We start from the raw sequence: 19,675 nt of genomic DNA, 5'->3' as shown, positions 1-19,675 counted from the left end.
TTTAGGCAAGTTTATAATGGTTCTGTAGGGAATAATGGATCTCCTAAAAGTTGAGGACCACCAGAGTGGTCAGTTAGTATCTTGAGCTTTTCCTAGTCTTCGTGCTCAACCATGCTCTTCCACATTTGCATTATGACTCAGCGAAGAACCCTCATGTTGAAGGGGACTCTCGTCTTAGTGAAGGACATTGTACATTGTTGCTGGACCTTGCAATCCGGAAGGCTGACCTTGGTCAGCCATTGGTGTCTCTGGCACTGTGCTATCTGAAGGTCGCCCGATAACATCCGGTGATGTCAGAGAAGAGATCTCTCTAGACTGGCCCATTCAAGGAACCAGCTTACTCTGATCTGTCATCTTCGTGGTCCACAGCTTTTACTTTGCCATTTTTGGCTTAAGATTGCTCAGGTTGTTACTTGACCACAAAGTGGAGATCTGGGAAGAGAAGTGCTCCGCTGGCTTGGCGGGTTTCCAGGCACTGTATTGATCCGCAGTGTCCTGCTCTGTGGGCAGTAAGGACCTGATCTGAGCGCTGTGTGCCTTGGAGCTGTTCCTCGAAGGCCACCTTGATGACCGAGTGCTCCCAGACCCTCTGTTCTGCCAGGATAAGCCTGCACAGGTGTATGAGGGCTCAGTCTTTGCTGAGACTGAACAACTCCAGCGGTTTATGCGGAGGCATTGGCATTGGGTACAGGAGGCCGCCTTCACTTACCTACTTTGCATCCTGGCTGCTGGCATTTGATGTATTTTTATTTACTTGAAATAAAAAGGAGTTAAGTGATGGATGTCATAATGCGATGTAGGGAATGGATAAATGTACTAAGAATGTGTAAATCCCCCAAAGCCTGGACCCTTGAGTACTGCCTCAGGGATGCTGAATTAATGAGCTTAATGAGCTCATTCAGGAGCTCCTGAAGCCTCTGGGTGAAAGATGCCCTTTTCCAAATGGTTCCGGAGTCTGGGCACCAGAATCACCTGAATAATTATTGGGCCTTCAAATCAGAGACTCAGGGAAGAACCCTCACCTTGAAGGGGACTGCTGTATTAGTGAAGGACATTGTGCATTGTTGCTGGGCCTTGCAATCCTGAAGGCTGACCTTGGTCAGCCATTGGTTTCTCTGGCACTGGGCTGTCTGAAGGTCGCCCAGTAGCATCCGGTGATGTTAGGGAAGAGATCTCTCTAGTTGAGACTCTGATTTGATGGGTCTGGGACCCAGGACATTTTTTATTTTATTTTATTTTATTTTATTTTATTTTATTTTATTTTATTTTATTTTATTTTATTTTATTTTTTTGAGAGAGAAGAGCTTGTCAGTTAGAGATCTAGGGAAGCTCTTCTCACTTTTCCAGTGAATTCTGCCTTGCTTGTATCCTTGTCCTGGCCTTGAACACTGAGCTCTGACCATGGCCATGTACTTGGTCTTCACTCCTATATATACCCCTTTCCAAAAGCTTGTCTTTGGGGGATGCTATCCTTGCTCTCAATACCCCCTCATCCCACCACCCCCTTTGCCTCAGCCTAGATCAGGAGTGGTGCCTCCTCTCTCTTATCCATGAAGAACAGAACAACTCCTCCGGGGAAGTTGATGGGCAGAACAGGACAGAGCAACTTACGGGCAAGGACTGGGTCCTGTTTATCCTTGTATCTCAGTCACCTTGCACGCTGCCTGGCGTGTAACCGGCTCAGTACGTATCTGCTGAGTGAATGAATCAATACATCCGTTGGGGGATGATATAAATAACTCCCACCAAGGTCTTCTAGTTGTGAACATCATTCACTTATTACAGTGCTAGTACCTTGCACATAAGCTTATTTATAGCTTTGTAAAGGGGAATTTTTCTAGCAAAAAGAATATATTTTAGACCACATGTGTCAAACACAAGGCCCGCGGGCCAAATCCAGCCTGCCAGGCCTTGCAATGTGGCCCGCACCGCGCTGTCATCACTGCACTCCGCTGTCAGTTTATGACATTGTCAGTTTATGACTGTTCAGTAAACCATTCGGCCCGCGATTTAGGCTGGGTTTTAGATTTTGGCCCCTTCTCTGATTGAGTTAGACACGCCTATTTTAGACAGTTTAGGACATTAACTGAACACTTTTGAAGTAGTAGATGCATTGTATTTGTGATCGTTATTTTTGTATTTTAAGACAGCAAAATTATTGAAAGTTTCACATTCAGAAACAAACCCTTAAAAATCCTGATAGCATTTACTTTTTAAAATTAATTAATTAATTAATTTTAAAATATATTTTATTGATTTTTAACAGAGAGAAAGGGAGAGAGATAGAGAGCTAGAAACGTCGATGAGAGGGAAACATCGACCAGCTGCCTCTTGCACACCCCCTACCGGGGATGTGCCCACAACCAAGGTACATGCCCTTGACCGGAATCGAACCTAGGATCTTTCAGTCCGCAGACCAACGCTCTACCACTGAGCCAAACTGGCTTCGGCTAATTTTTTATTTATTTATTTATTTATTTTACAAATAAAGGCATGGAGAGAATTTTAGTACAAAGTGGGTTGGATACTTCAAATGTATTTCCTTGTATTTAGTATTAGCTTGAGAGACACACACACACAGAGATTTCTCTCTCCCTCTCTATTCCACTATCTATCTATCTACCTATCATCATCATCTGTCTACCATATTTTCCGGCATATAAGAAGACCGGGCGTATAAGGTGACCCCCTAATTTTACAGTTAAAACATAGGTTTAGGCCTCTATTCGCTGTATAAGACTACCCCCCACTTCCGAGGCAACACCAGTTCTTTTTTTAATAGACCGCCTCTCTAACTCAGCCAATCCAAGCAGGCTTTTTATGCATGCAAATTATACATGTTCTGTACCCGAATCTACACTGTGTTCTAGTAAAAAGCCTGCTCAGATTGGCCAGAGTCAGAGAGGTATATAATATTTACTTTTTTAGCTTCATAATATAATACTGCTATTCAATGGGGCATAGTAAAAGTTTGTGGATTGTCAGTCAAGAGACCTAGATTCAAGAATTAGCTCTACCCTTAACCGTGGAAGTGGGCAAGTCAGTTTCCTGCTTTACATTATAAAATGGGAGTGGTTGTACTTGCACAGGGCTACAGGAGTGAGCTTACTAACTTAAGTTGCTGTATGTGCTCTACCATTTATTTTTCGCTTGGAACTCACAGCCCCCTTTTCTTCTGCTTTCCCACTTTTATTAAAATCATAGGTAGAGGGAATTATTTCTGTGCCACAGAAAAACAGTAATACAAGGGCAGTGACATTACAATTACAGCTCTTCTCTGTAAATTACAATCCCAGCTCTTCTGTGTGTTGAGACAGTAGGGAGTGAGGGGGACTGTGGCTTTGGGATAACCAAGCTTGCCTAAGAAAGGCAGCTACTACTTAGCATCAGCTGATCATGTTCAGACACGAAGATGGGCCCATTTTGAGACCCTCTGATTTTTCTTTTTTAAAGAGAAGCCAGAGGTCTCGGTTCCAGAAGTCTGGCTTTTATGCCATCTCTGACTTTTTAGCTTGGCTTGCATTTTCTAAACATACTCTGTAATTCAATGTAATGCCACTGCAGGCTAGATGTGACCCATTCGGCTTTCACTCCATGTTCCCATTGTACATTATCTCTAGTGCCTCTTTCTGCCCAAGATCCAGTGACTCTAAAGGGGACCATTTCAGCTGGTGAGCTGAAGAGTCTTGTTCTCCTGGGGAAGTCGGAGCGGGAAGGGAGTGGGCTGGAAGAGGAGCGGGGAGCTTTGAGTGTAACAGGGCGCCTTGCAATTGGTGTTTGGGTGGCGTCCTTGGAGAGAGGCCACAGGTGCCAGATTCATACCAGATGTTCTGTATGTTTGTCATTGCAGGACGTGGCGTTTGTCGGAAGAGTCTGTGAAGCCCTCTCTCTACCCGGAGCTCCAGGACCAATGCATCTGTCCATCGCCCTGCACCACTGGTGAATGTAGGTGTGATTTTCTTCTGCAGTGAAGGGAAATGTTTTCAGTGGACAATAGGATGTGATTTTCAGGAGACCACGCTGTCCTTCCTATTATGGAAGGAAAGGAGGGGCCGGACCTCAGCATATCTGGGTTCTGGTACCCTCTGGGTTCTGCCACTGTTACTGTGGGATGTTAGGTGACTTGTTGGACCTCTCTGGGCTCCAGACTGAAATGAATCCTGCCCTGCTAAAAGAGATTGCCTAAGAGAGAACACTTCCAGAGAATAAAATGCTCCTCAAATATAAGGTAATCCTATTTGGCAGGGCAATTCTAAGCTAAAAAATAAAACGTGACTACATGATGAAAATCTGAATTTTAAATACCTACTTTCTGAGACCTCCAGACCTTCAGATATTTGCATTTTATTTTCTTTTCACCTTTATACCACCACAGCTGCTGTGTGTGTGTGTGTGTGTGTTTAAAGATAAATTAATTACATTTCATAATAACCTTTTTAAAAAAATATATTTTATTGATTTTGTACAGAGAGGAAGGGAGAGAGATAGAGAGCTAGAAACATCGATGAGAGAGAGTCATCTATCAGCTGCCTCTTGCACACCCCCTACTGGGGATATGCCCGCAACCAAGGTATATGCCCTTGACTAGAATCGAACCCGGGTCCCTTCAGTCCCCAAGCCGACGCTCTATCCATTGAGCCAAACTGGTTTCGGCTGTAACCTTTATTTTTATTTGCAATGAGATAGTTTCACAGTTAACAGATGTCCTTCTCTTTTGGAAAGAAACTGATTTACTCATCACAACAGTAAACATTTTGCCTCTGTGCAGTTGAAAGACACAAAGATATGTGCTTAGCAATACTTTGTTCCAAATCTGAGGTGAGACTGCCTTGAGGCCGGCCAGCTAGCTGATGTTGAAGGTCTGTGTGGGCTGTGGAGTAGCCAGGAGGCAGTCTGACCTGTGCTATGAGATTCCAGACACTCTCTTTTGAGAAAGCTGGCTTGTCTGATGCTGACTCCCTGGTCAGCTCGCTCCATGTGGACCAGGTACTTTTGTGTCCCTGGGAGACAAACCCCCGTGGTGAGGCCACCTGGGAAGCTTGCAGGGTGGTGGGTGCTGGAACGGGAAGGAAGGGCTGGCAGTTGGGACTGGCAGACCTGGGGTTAGGGACCCATCTCAGACTTGAAGAGCTGATTGTCCAGATTACTGTGTCTTAAAGGGACATGGTGAACATTCTGGGCCCAATAACTGGAGTCCCATCTGGTAGGCAGGAAGGCTCTGGGATGGGAGTCCCCAGGGGAGCAGATGGCGTCTGGTGGCTGGGACACTTTACCCATTCAGCAAACATGTATTAATGCCCTCTCTGTGCCAAGGCACCGCTCTGGGCACTGGAGACAGAGTGTGTGCATGTTTCTTTGGGGCTTAGATCTAAGAGGGGGTGACAGACAAGAATGTGGGCTCCACTGGGGCAGGAATCTGTGCATCTCATTCACCGCTGTATCCTCAGCTCTGAGAAGAGCACCTTGCTCTTGTCTGGTGCTCACTAAATATAATTTTATGAATGAAATAAATACCTCAATAGGTAATATCATTTCGGGTAGTAATAAGTGATGTAAAAAAGAAAACGGTGAGGGGCTAGATGGGGCTCTTTTTGAAAGACTGGTTTGAAAAGGCTCTGTGAGGTGGGGGCTGGGAGGAAGAGGGGGAGAGATTTTGTGCAGAAATCTGAAAGGAGTGGCGGCATCTGGGGAGGAGTGTTTAGGCAGAGGGAAACAGTAAGCTAAAAGAGAGGCTTTTGATGATGGCGGATTTCGGAGTGATAGAGGACCCAAAAGGCAGCCAGTTTGGCTGGCCATGAACTGCGGGATACTTATAGGAGGGAGGGTGGTATGAAATGACATCAATGGTAGGTGGGAGCCAGATCTTGTAGGCTATGATAAGGAGTTCGGATTTTCTTCTAAACATGATTGGTTACTGCTGGAGATGTTTGAGTAATCTAGTGATGTGATCCTTTTTGTGCTTCAGAATGGTTTTACTGGTTCCTGAGTGAAGAACAGACTTTGGGGCAAGAGTAGAATCAGTGTAGCCTCCAGGAGCCCCTTCTAGTGGTCCAGGCATGGCTTAGATTGATGTGGTGGTTCTAGAAAGATGTGAAATGGTGAAGGTCAGGATATAGTGAAGGGAGAGCCTGCTGGATTGGGTGTGGGTGTGAGCAAGGAGAGGCAAGGATGAGTTGGTGCTTCAGGGAAGATGGCGTTGCTCTTTATTGAAATGGGGAACGAAGAGGGAGGTTTAAGGGAATCCTAAGAATTTTGTTTGGGAGATTATATTACATTTAAGATGTTCACCTGATACCCTTGTAAAGATCTGGAGTTGCCTGGGGCTGGAAATAGTGCCTCTGAGAATTACCCAAATGCAGATGATATTTAAAATGAAGAGACTGGAGGAGATCAACCAGGGAGAGAACAGACGGATAGGTATGGTGTGGACAGAAAAGAGGGAAGACAAAGCATGCACTTTCCACATAAAATCTCTTCTAAGAAGTTAATGAAGACACATGCTAATGAATATATGATTTCATGTAATGCAAATATAAATCATTTAAAAAGATAGCATGATATAAGAGTATTAACAAAGCCTCTTCTTTTAAAAAAAAAATATATATATATATTCTGTTTATTTTTTTTACAGAGAGGAAGGGAGAGGGATAGAGAGTTTAAAACATCGATGAGAGAGAAACATCAATCAGCTGCCTCTTGCACAACCCCTACTGGGATGTGCTCTCAACCAGGGTACATGCTCTTGACTGGAATTGAACCTGGGACCTTTCAGTCCACAGGCTGACGCTCTATCCACTGAGCCAAACCGGTTAGGGCAAAGCCTCTTCTAATATAAAAATATTGGAAATACTATGACTCCCCTAAAGCAAGAAAATTAATTTTAGCTCAGACATACAGAGAAGGTTGATGGTTGCCAGAGGTGGGAGGTAGGGAGGTAGGGAATGGGCAAAATGGGTGAGTCAAAATGCATAATCTTCCAATCTTATATAACAAAAGGCTAATATGCAAATCACACACCCCCACACCAGGAATTCAGCAGGGAGTTCAACTAGGGGCCTGGGCCGGCTAATCGCCTACAGCCCCAACAGGGATGGGTCTGTCTGGCCAATTGCCTGAGGCTCCTACCCTTGGCTGGCTGGTCCCAATTGGCCCGATTGGGGCGGGCCAGCTGGACCCTACCCTTGCATGAATTCATGCACTGGGCCTCTAATTATAAATAAGTAAGTCCTGCCAAAACCGGTTTGGCTTAGTGGATTGAGCATCAGCCTGTGGACTGAAAGGTCCCAGGTTCGATTCTGGTCAAGGGCATGTACCTGGGTTGGGGGCACATCCCTAGTAGGGGGTGTGCAGGAGGCAGCTGGTCGATGTTTCTCTCTCATCGATGTTTTAAACTCTCTATCCCTCTCTCTTCCTCTCTGTAAAAAAAATCAATTAAATAGATTCTTTTTTTTAAAATAAGTAAGTCCTAAGGAAGTAGTATACAGCATGGCTACTATATTTAATAATATTATATTGCATATTTGAAAGTTTCTAAGAGAATAGTCTTAAAAGTTCTCATCATAAAAAAAATTCTGGGGGAAAAAAAAGAAAGAAAATTCTGTAACTATGTATGGTGATGGATGCTATCTAGACTTATTGTGATCATCACTTCACAGTATATAATAACATCAAATCGTTATGGTGAACACCTAAAACTAATACAATGTTGAATGAAAGTTATACCTCAACAAATATATAAAATGAAAGAATATTTGTTTTGGAATTACACAGATTTTAAATCTGGTCAGCTAAGTGAATTAGAAACTGCATTTATGCAGTTGGCACAAGGCTGTGCCTCTGGCTGGCAAGCAGAAAGATCCAGCATTTTTGCCAATAGCTTGTAAACTACACTGTTCTCTATGTGCACTGGAGTTTTACGAGCTATTTTGATGACTATTAAGTTGAATTCACTGTTAATGTTTCAGATATTTTTCATCCTATAATCATATCATCCAAAAGTTCATTAAATGAAGGTTCACTAAGTGAAAAACATGCCTGAAAAATCAGTCACTTTGCAGTAAAAGTTAGATGTGACAATATTTCATGAAGACGGCAAACAGGCACCATGATTTTGCAGTACCTCAGATTAGGAAGTAATTGGGATATCTTTGAAATAATAAAGAATACATGCTGCAAGATGAAGAGCAGCGAAAATATACCCTGATGCTTGTACTTGATCTATATGTTTCCAGTAGACCCCTCTTCTGCCATTGACTGAGGAGAAAATCAGTTTTGAATCCCACACATTCTCAACTGTTTGTGGGCTTCTGGTATAAAACACAGCTGTTATATACTTTTTCTGTCCATTTTCGAGACAAACTGCCTTGCTGAGTTTCCTGCCTAGTCTCATTGGGCTCCTTAGTTTTTCCATTTTGAGGTGAGTTTCTTTAGTCTTACTGTCCACAGCCCCCATGGACGGTGTGGTCCCCTTCCCAGAGTTACCAGCTCAAGGCCTGCCGGCCTCCTCTCTCTTGCTTTGAACTTGGGCCCCATCTCTCTCCTGCCCGCCCTGGTGAGCTCCCCCAGTTTAGCTCTCCCTCCAGGCTTTTTGTTTAAAAGGTTTGGAAACATTTTCTCTTTTTGCCCAGGCCTGGTCTTCTCAAGCCTTTGTCAGGTATGACAAGAATAGGACCTGGTACAATACTGAGGGCAGATGGATACTGCAGCATTCTGCACTGTGCTGATGCAGATCACTTGGCAAATGGACAGCCCTAACTTGCTTTTACATGCATCTCAAGACCCTCCTATTTCAGTGGAATATTCTCAGTGGGACTTCGTTAGCATCTCATCTCTGGAAAGCAAGCATTGATTATATAGTGTTCTATATCTGTAACCAGCCGTTGACGGCAAAATGAAGGTTTCAGTGAAGTGATATTCATGAAGATTGTCATCCACCCTGGTTTTCATTTGTCTTCTGATCCCACAGAATGGAACCTAAATAAGATTTGAAAAGAAATGAAATTTACAGACAATCATGTTGGGGAGATTTCTCCTCCCTGTTTACTTCTTCAGAAAGTGATTTTAGGAATAAAATCTTTTTTTGGGCCCCTAGAGACTCAGAGTGGGGGGCCATTTAAAAAATGGTGGTGTCCTCAAGTTAAAAGCAGAACAGTACTGCCCCAGCCAGGTGGCTCAGTTGGTTAGAGCGTCATTCAGTGCACCAAGATTGTGTGTTGGATCCCTGGGCAGGACACATATAAGAAGCAACCAATAAATGTAGAAATAAGCGGAACAACAAATCGATGTTTCTTTCTCTCTCTCAAATCAGTCAATAATAAAAAATATTTTTAAAAAGCAGAAAGCAGAATGATGCTTCAGTGCTTGTGTGCATGTAGACCAAGCATGTCAAACTCGCAGACCTCGGCTGTAGCCTGTGAGCTGCGAGTTTGACATGCGTGATGTAGACCATCTCAGGATACGGTGCTGGAGATGAGTAGCCTTGTGGGGAGGGCAGTGGTGGAAGAAGAAGACTTACTTTTCACTATGTACCCATTTATACTCTAATTTTATGGTGTCATGTTTATGTATTCCCTTTAAAAAGCATAACAGTATCCCTTTTAAACTTAATCCACGATCTAGAAATATTTAGAGTTCCTTCACTGCTTGGTTTTCTGAGTGCTTTTGCTTGGCGTGTGTTTTGATTGAGGCGATTGCCTGTTCACTGTCCACTGCCTTTGCTTGTTTGAGGCTTCGTGTTCATAAGCAACTTGAGACGAGCGTCTTAAAAGTTGAATTTTAGATTTTTGCATGTCAGGCCAGTTTCTTTCCTCCTTCCTTCCCTCCTTTCAAAAAGGATTTAAGGCTGTTTCTAGCCAGTATTTTTAAAATATGTTTTTTATTGATTTGGGGGAGAGAGAAACGTTAGTGATGAGAATCATTGATTAGCTGCCTCCTGCACGCCCCCTACTGGGAGCCCACAACCCAGGCCTGTGCCTTGACCAATAATTGACCTGGTTCATAGGTCAATGGTCAACCACTGAGCCATGCTGGCCAGGCTAGCCAATATGTTATTCAGCTGTTTTAGATAAATAATGGATTTGAAATGAGTTATAATTGCCATGAGCCGAGTCACAAATTCTGGCCATTTTGACTAGACAGCTCTCTGCCTCCCTCCTGAGCAAAGGCTTAGTGCATTGGAGAACAGACAGGGCATTGGGAATCTATTGCTTTTGATAGTTTCTGACACCAAAGTTCAGTAAAATTTAATTAAGAATGTCTGTCCACTACCATAGGAAAATGCTCGAAATTGAATTTGCATAAATTGTCACCTTTCTGAAAGGGGAATCTGGGATTCAGTGTCTAGGACCCACGCTGTTCAGAGGGTGTGCTGTTGGGCAGCTTCTCTAGGGGTCATTGTTGGAAGGACTTCTCTGGGCTGCCATATTGGGTTGTTATTGTGTCCTACAAAGACTTAAGACTCATTTTGTGTAGCAGTGACCTCTCTTAGGTGTCGGTGCTTCTCCAAGAGATTCATACATTTGATTTTGTACTTTTTCAACAAACAGGAAAATTGTATCACAATTATTGGCCATGTGTAAAGCCAAGATATTTTCTCCTTTTCCATCTAGTGACCACAAATAGAATGAAATCCATTTTTTGTCTTTCCTTTCCCCCCATGGTTTGGGGAGATAAACATCAGCTTGTACTTGGGGTGGCACTGAAACAAGGAGACCAACCTTATCTCCAGTGATTACTGAATGTCATGGGACGAAATCGTTGATTGCTCCACTAATTAGAAAAGGCACCGTCTGATTCCTGCTTCACAGCAGTTCCCTCATCCTGCATTCTCCTTATCAACATGGAGATGACTCACTATGTTTTCCTCACTCAGAAAGGATCTACTCTGGCCTGCTGATTATGGCAGTGATTACATAAAAAATGGTTTCTGCAGAGATACGCTTTAAAAATCGACTGCACTATTTGTGCTTGAGCTTTTGCAGTTGAACTTGCACTATTATAATCAGACTAGAGGCCCACTGCACAACATTCGTGCACTGGGAGGGGTGTCCCTCAGCCTGGCCTGTTCCCTCTCGCAGCCCGGGACCCCTCACGGGATATCCGCCCGCCAGTTTAGGCCCACTCCCCTAAGCCGGCAGGCGGACATCCCCTGAGGGATCCTTAGTGTTGCCGTGGAGCACATATGTCAAACACAAGGCCCGCCGGCCAAATCCAGCCCTCCAGGCCTTGCAATGTGGCCCGCACCGCGCTGTCATCACTGCACTCCGCTGTCAGTTTATGACATTGTCAGTTTATGACTGTTCAGTAAACCATTCGGCCCACGATTTAGGCTGGATTTTAGATTTTGGCCCCTTCTCTGATTGAGTTCGACACCCCTACCGTGGAGGCTGGAGAGGCTTCCACCACTGCTGCTGCACTCGCCAGCGATGAGCCCGGCTTCTGGCTGAGTAGTGCTCGCCCTGTGGGAGTGAACTGACCACCAGGGACCAGCTCCTGTGTTGAGCATCTGCTCCCTGGTGGTCAGTATGCATCATAGCGACTGGTCGTTCTGCTGTTTGGTCAATTTACATATTAGACTTTTACTATATATGACTAGGGGCCCAATGCACAAATTTCTGCACCTTGAAAGGAACTGTGGGCCAAGAGGCTGTGGAGAGCACTGGGGTGGGTCTCAGTCCATCCCTGGTGCCCCCGCCTGGTCTCTCCAACCACAGCCCTTGGTCCCCTGTCTGCTGGCAGCCCTTCTCCCACTGCTGCCCCCACGTGCTGACAGCACCGGCCCTGCGAGCATCCACTGACAGTGTGGAGCGATTGGGGCCAACGCCAGCAGCAGGTGTGAGTGGGGCCAGTGCCGTCAGTGGGTGCTTGCAGCAGCTGCTGCCTTGATTGCCCTTTAGGAGCAGAGGGAGGTAGAGAAGCCCTCAGGGCTATTGGGGCCAGCAGCCATAGCTCGCACCCGCTGACAGCGCCAGCAGCAGGTGTAAGCAGCAGCTCCGGTGCTGGCAGCGGGTGCGAGTGCTGGGTGGGACCATGGCACATGGGAACAACCACCAGAGGCTCACCCCACGGCAGCAACCGGCTCCCTGCCTTGACCTGGCACCCCTACTCACTTGCTCCACCATCCCACGGCGGCAGATGCCTGCCATGTTCCGCACGTGCCCTCTGGTGGTCAGTGCACATCATAGCTACCAGTTGTTCAGTTGTATCGCTGTTTGGTCTATTTGAATATTAGGGTTTTATATAGATAGACAGGTATTGGTTCATTGGTTCTTAAGCTTTTGGGGAATAGGGGTCAAGAATTCCTCTAAGACACATACACAATTTGCATATATAATAATGTTTCACTTTCAGGAGGTGACACTCCCCAGCTAATTATCAAGCCTTCTTACTTAGTCACACAAACCATTAGCGTACCATAGTAACAGTGATTGCATTTGGATAGCTCTGAGGGGCAGATAACTGCTCTAGAATGGCATTTCTTTTAAAATATATGTATATATTTTTTATTGATTTCAGCGAGTAAGGGAGGGGGGGAGAGAGATAGAAACATCAATGATGAGAGAGAATCATTGATCGCTGCTTTCTGCATGCTCTCCTCTGGGGATCAAGCCCACAACCTGGGCATGTGCCCTGACTGGGAATCGAACTGTGACTTCCTAGTTCATTGGTCGACACTCAACCACTGAGCCACACCAGCAGGCTAAAATGGCATTGTTATTTGATGGAAAAATTTTAGGGAAGATAGTTATGTTCAAGGCAGCCTAATGTCAATGAAATTTGCAACTTCCAGAATTATCCCAACATGGACTCAAAACTTGGAAACACTCTTGTATGAATTGCTATTGTTTTTATTTTTTAAAAAGGAAACTTGAGCCCTGACCTGTTTGGCTCAATGGATAGAGCATATCGGACTGCGGGCTGAAAGGTCCCAGGTTCGATTCCAGTCAAGGGCATGTACCTTGGCTGTGGGCACATTCCCAGTAGGGGGTGTGCAGGAGGCAGCTGATCAATGTTTCTCTCTTATCGATGTTTCTAACTCTCTATCCCTCTCCCTTCCTCTCTGTGAAAAAATCAATAAAAATATTTTTTTTTTTTAAAAGGAAACTTGATACCTGTACCCTTTTTACTTTCTAACAGCTAATTTCATTTTTTTTCCCTCAAGTTCATTCATTCCCCTTTCACTCTTCTCCTGGCCAAGAGAAAGGATATTATAGGAGAATATAATTTTGTTCGTTTTTTTAAAAAAGGATATAGAGACCAGCCTTCATTTTCCAACAGAATTTGTGTTTCTAGATGTGCATGAGTTCTCTGAGTTAATCACATGTATAGCATTCTGTGCTTTGTGGCAGTTTGCAAACTAGATGTCCACAAAACACCAGTGTTTTAAAAGTTTTTGAAGTGGCCAGCATTGTAAAGGTAAGGAGATTTCACATAGTTTGATTTCCAGCTTCACTTGACAATTAGACAGTCTAAGTATGGGCCATATTCTTGCATGGAACAGTGTGGGTAGAGTGGAACCAGCAGTTGTCTCTGCATGTGGGGGCATGCAAGCCCCCGTTTGCTGCAGTCCCCACACCACCCTTACCTGTTCGACCTTCTCAGATGTTTTATTTTATAACCCTTAATGTAGAGTTTCAGTTTAAAATTTTATCTTGAGAAATCAAGGGATCTTGAGGTTCAGCAAAACATCGTTTTGGTACCCTTCTTTTCAAATAATAGAAACTAAGTTTAAAATGATAGGGAGAAAAATAGTTGGAGTAATGGAGTTGTGAAACCAATGTTTTCCTCCTTAAAAAAGATTTGTACATTTTTAAGCAAGAGGGGAAGGAAAGAAAGCAATAATATAATTTTTGTATTCTTTAAAAATATCAAATCATTATATTAGGCTTGAAACATATCATGGACTCTGTATAATGTGGTTTACTCATAAAATTACCATGTTGGGAACATTTGTACAAATCTACTAATTACATTTCCTTTTAAATATTTCCAGCGTTTTCCCCTTTCAAATAGAACTGAACTACTGAACTTGAAGTAGCTGGCCATTCCTTAGTTTATTTCCCTTTTTACAGTAAGCAGACAAAAACATAAAATGAGACAAGAGAAGTCACCATTTTAGGGAGAGAAAGTCGTTAGTTTTTTGGAACCTGGTGCCTTCCAAAGCATCCAGTAGATCACAGGAAAGGAACTTACATAAACAATAAAAATCAACAGGCCAACCCAACCCTGTAATAGCCTGTGAACTGAAGCCCTTTTTATGAGCTATTGTGATCAGCAGTTTCTGTTTCTTCTGATAATGCCCTTTCCCTCCTAAAACCATTATTGTAAACTTCTGGAAACTAAACGCTAGCCAGGATGGAGACAGCACCTTGATCTGTCTTCATTTTTAGCTTCTTGGTTTTAGGGTGAGAGCTCATGACAGACGCTTGGTATGCTGGGCAGGCGATGAGGAGGCTGGAATTTTCACCCTGGCCACCTGCCCAGTGCTGACTTGCCACCTACCCTAGGGCAACCTCGGGTGGTTTGTTGGTTATATAAAAGGAGATTATGTTTGGGTTTCCCGCACACTAACAGTCTGGAATTCTCTGTTCTGTACCGTGCTGCACCCCATGCTGGGCATGCACTCTGGGAAATGGAGTGCTAGCCAGAACAGTTTCTGTGGGATTAGAGGGGCAGAGTCTTGGTGGAGACAGGGCCTGATGCCATGCTTTACTCCTCATGGTTACCTGTGGTGAACAAGGAAGAACAACTGCATATCATGAGTTTTGTGCTCACAGCACTGGGAGAGAACCCAGTGCTCTGCTTAGTGGATGGCATAGAGGTGGACGAGGCAGACCGATTTGTATGTTCTTGGCATTCATCCTATAGACTATTTCTGAAGCCTGTGTTTCCAGGTTCACAAGCTGACCCATGTTCACTGGTTGACTACCCTAACACTTGAATTTTATAATTTTATTTTACTTTATTTTAAAAGAAATTACTGTTTTGACTTATTAAGTTATCTTCTTAATTTTCTCATTATAGTTGACATGGAATATTATATTAGTCTCAGGTGTACAGTAAGCATAGTGATCAGACATTTATATAATTTACATGCAGTGATCCCCCCTACTTTTCCTTTTTTTTCTTTTTGGTAGATCTAACACCAGTTGCATACTATCTTGACTATTATGAGACAAAATTGTTTACCAGAACAAAAAGTAAATGGCAAAGTCATTAGTAAAGTAAACAGACATGCTGTAGACTATGTCCAACACAGGATGGTGCCATGGGGGCTGCTAAGGGTGTTTCACGTGGGGGCTGTGTCAGCAGCTGGCTGAGTGTGCGATGTGCTTCTTTTCATTGGCTGAGAGCCTATAACTGCACTTAGAGCATGGAAAAATAAATACACAGTATACTATGTATGCAATATATATTAAACTACTGAGTATGTATTTTATATTAAACACACTGTGTTTGCTTTAGGAATTTTATTTAAGAAATAAATGGCACTAAAATGATTCAGTGCTGCTTGGGTTGGCATTAAATGGGCTGCATGTGGAGGGGAGGGGGCAGAGCAGGGGCCAGAACCTGTAGGCTCGTGAAGACCTTGCCATTGTGTTACAGAAAGGATCTTCTGCGCACAATTGTAGGCTGCATTCTTGGTTCACGTACCTACCTGAAGACACTGTGTGTTTGCATCTCTTTAGATTGCCTCTTCAGCATCAGATTTATTTACTCATTTATTCAGCCAGCAGTTATTGAATTGCTAATAATATTTGCATGCGGAGCACATCCATAAGCCTTAGCCCACTGAAGTGCTTGTTTCACAGCCTGGTCAGGTGCATGGGCAGCAGCCTGCATTGGTTGATGACTTTGGTTTCTGATTTTCACTTTATTTTGTACTGTGAGCGGAGGTACCCACAGCCTGGCCTGCGTGGGCTATTTAGGAAGGAACTCGGGACAAGTGGGCAGAAGGGTTGCTATGGGAGCTGTGCTTGGACAGCCGAGCCCAGGAACAGAGGTGGGAATCATCTACTGAGCATGAGTGGGGCGGGTGGGATGTGGTTGCAGCTCTGAGGAAGGTGGAAACTATTTGGAACAGCTGCCAGGGGTTGGGCAGTAGGGGCTGAGCAAGCACCACAAGCAAGGCCAGCTGAGTGCCTGGGAAGAAGCCATAATGCACAGCAGGTGTGGCCTGCCGCCTGGTCAGGGACAAAAGGAGAGGCTGGAGGCAGGGGTTGGGTGGTTGCTTGGTGGTTGACCTGGTGTTGGCATATACAGGGAGATGTTGAGGTGAACAGCAGAGAACGTGGGAGCCAGTGAGTGCTGGGCAATAATAGCTCTTCTTAGCATGGCTTATAAGACCCTTTATCTCAGAACTGTTCCCACCATGCATGCCCCATTGGGCCATTCCTGTGTCTTTAGTACATATTACTCTTTTGCCGTTTCCTTTGGCTTGATTACCTCCTACTTCAGGTAATGTCAGCCTGGGCATCATTCCTGGGATGCTGTTCTTGATTGATTGCCCTCTCCTCCATTCTCTGCTGGGTCAGCTGACCTCACCCTGTCCACATGTCTTCCCCTCTGTACTCTAGAAGGTTCCTTGGGTGCAAGACTGTTCCAGTTAGCACCTCGCAGAGCACCTGACATGCAGAAAGTGTTCAGCAAATGCTTGCTGAACGGAGACGTAGCTGCCTTGCTGCAGTATTGGTAGTACAATGCTAGAGCTGGAAGAAAATGACAACAGCAGCTCACCCAACTTATTTTATAGTTCACACAGATCTGAACCTCAGAGAGGTTGAGTGACCGATCTGCTGTCACACAGCTTGCTGAGGCAGAGCCAGGATTCAAGCTCACCTCTTCTGATTCCAAATGCCACGTTCTTTTCGCTCCACCACACCAGCCTCCCAATGTGCCTGCGGATGACGTCTAAGTGTGTGGAGATGGCAGGCCCTGCCTCCGCTCAGCTCCTGCTTATAGCCTCTGCCGCTATTCAGAGCCGTCCGTTCCCTCATTTTTCTGGCGGGAGGAAAACTGTGTCCTGACAACCGAGGAGCTTTTCCTCTCCCAGTGCCAGGTTTACAACAGCCCTTACTTCACTGCTTCCCCTTCCCTTTCCGGGTTTGTCCTAGTTTATCTTTGGTTGGGGTAAGCATCAGCAACTGTTTCTAAGTAAACAGAGGAACCTCCGATTCCGGTCTGTGGTTTAAACATTTAGCGATTTTTGCCTTAGTCTGTCCCCCTTCTGGCTGGTCTCCAAATGGCCCTGGGGGAGCACATGTTCAGGCTGGTAGTTTCCTTGTTGGAGCCAGAGCACTGCAAAAGGGAAGCCCACGGGAGAGAAGGCGGACACTTGTCTGAACCATTTTGTATCAGTAAAAAAAAGGTCAATCTGTAGGTTTCCAGACCCGTCCATGGAGAATGGGACGCAAGGGAGAATGTCTGGAAATGCTTGTTTGCATATTTTCTACCTCCAAACTTTGCCCGAGCTTTTGGACAATATTTGATGTTCAGAGTGCTCTGTTGGGGGTTAAAGTCTCAGCGTGACAGGGCGGGGTGTGGCTGGATCCCTGACTGCCTGTTCATGGATGACGCAGTTCTGTGAGGTCCGTTCCAGCTCACTGCAGATCATCGGTGTTCTCTCCTCGTCACCCTTGGTCCAAAGTATCTCACCCTCCATTCCAGGAGGTTCACTCATTGAGCACTGGCTTAAACCTTTGGGCTCCTCTGTTATCTCACCAGACAGTCCATGGCAAAAATGCCCGTTTTGGAAAAAGTACTGTGGAGACTGTGGTCTTTTAGTTCTTCATTACGTTAGTGAGCTCTGCAATACTGCCGCCTGTTAGCACTTCCATATTCCCCTCCCTTTTTAATAAAAATATTAGGAATTGGAAACTCTAGCCAAAACAGGTTTGGCTCAGTGGATAGAGCGTCAGCCTGCGGACTGAAAGGTCCCAGGTTCAATTCCGGTCAAGGGCATGTACCTCGGGTTGCAGGCACATCCCCAGTGGGGGGCATGCAGGAGGCAGCTGATCAATGTTTCTCTCTCATCGATGTTTCTAACTCTCTGTCCCTCTCCCTTCATCTCTGTAAAAAAATAAAATAATAAAATATATTAAAAAAAAATTTTTTTTTAAAGAATTAGAAATTCTAGCCCAGAAATCCTGTGGCTTGGAATAAGCCCAGTGCCTTTGGTCATAGGGGTTTCTGAAGCCACTTTGGACATTTTGGGCTCTCAGCCACATGGAGCCTGTTTCTGAATCTCCCTGGCCTAGTCTTGAGTTCCAGGTATTGAGCTGGAAGGACATCAGCCAAGGGTCTGGGCCGCGCCAGGAAGTATTTTGATTTGCTATAGTCTCTGGTTGGCATCGACTCATTTCCTTCAGGGACGTCCCCTTCCTTGGAAAAAAATACCTCCAAAGACGCTCTTCTGACTGATGAGCTAAGAAGGCGGTCCAACCAGGCGCTTCCATTCAGGGATCTTGGCTTGTTACTCACAGATCACTGGGTGGGAAGGAAGGGAGTCACCACATAGAGGATGCTCCTGACACACACCCCTCCCTGCCCCCTCCCTGCTGGCAGTGGGACTTTGCTGGTTAATTTTGAGAGTGACAATCTTGAGACAAACAGCTTTGACTACAGCAGGTGTGGAGCAGAAGGTGTTTTAAGATGTCAGCCATCACTGCTGGCTTGTGACCTAAACATGTATTCTAAGAGGTAGCCTCTCTTCAGCCCCAGCCCCAAGCTCTCCTCCAGGTGTGTGATTTTCTGCGTGGTGCCATGAGCGAGCATTAGAGGAGATTCTACTGGCATCCCCAGAGTTGCGTTGGGGTCCCTTCCAGAAGTTCTCCGAGGATCATCACAAGGACCCTAAAACAACCAAGACTTAACTACTCTTTTCAGTAACCACATCTGGCTCTTCGTTCACGTGGACTATGGAGTTTCCCCCAGAAATAATGCAGACCTCACATGCACCCAACTTACATTTAGTCCTGTAGGTTTGATTCATCATATATCTTATGAAGAACTTTTAAAATCCAGCTTTTGTCATCTCACAAGCAGATGTATCCCTCATCTGTGTCACCTCTAGACACAAGTCATGGACCAGAATATACCAGGACAGGGCTAAAGCCACGTGCCTGCGGTCTGATGGTCCAGGCATCTATATATAAATCCATCTAATTGCTCATGTTTCTTTCGTCATATTCACAAGAATATCATGGGACTCTGTTAAAGGCTGGCTCAAGTGAAGTTACAATCATCTGAACTGTTGGTCTAATCTAAGTTTAAGAAAGGAATTCGTTGCCCTGGCCAATGTGGCTAATTTGGTTGGGCATCATCCAGTGAACCGAAAGGTTGCTGGTTCAGTTCCCAGTCAGGGCACATGCTTGGATTATAGGCTCAATCCCTGGTGAGGGGCATGCATGCAGGAAGCAGCCGATTGATGTTTCACTCTCACATTGATGTTTCTCTCTCTCTCTCTCTTTCCCTTCCTCTCTCTCTCCAAAAATCAATAAAAACAAAAAATAAAAATAAAGGAATTGGTTAATTTAGTACTTATTCATCGTGCACCTGTCAGTCCTTGGCGGTCACCACATTTTCTTTTCTTAGGTATTGAATATATATTTAATATTCCAGGCTAGAATTTTCTGGACATTGATGCCAGACTTCTTGGTGTATACATCTAGAACTTCCC

At 44.8% G+C, this 19,675-nt stretch overlaps 1 protein-coding gene across 29 annotated transcripts in view; it reads left to right on the top strand.

The window, feature by feature from the left end:
- Window positions 1–19,675, top strand: part of SORBS1 (sorbin and SH3 domain containing 1) — a 210,874-nt gene that overhangs the window by 54,112 nt on the left and 137,087 nt on the right. For 6 of the 29 annotated variants that reach the window (XM_084903989.1, XM_084903998.1, XM_084903997.1 and 3 more), the window contains exon 2: window positions 3,851–3,945. The exons of the other annotated variants lie outside the window; for them this stretch is intronic. The gene's annotated coding sequence lies outside the window, so the exon portion shown is untranslated. The remainder of the gene's footprint in view (window positions 1–3,850; window positions 3,946–19,675) is intronic. 29 annotated transcript variants of the gene reach the window in all.

Source organism: Pipistrellus hanaki (genome assembly GCF_964339955.1).
Source record: "Pipistrellus hanaki genome assembly, chromosome: 14".
NCBI lineage: Eukaryota > Metazoa > Chordata > Mammalia > Chiroptera > Vespertilionidae > Pipistrellus > Pipistrellus hanaki.
The sequence above is the reverse complement of the archived record's forward strand: the minus strand, read 5'-3'. Positions and strand labels throughout refer to the sequence as shown.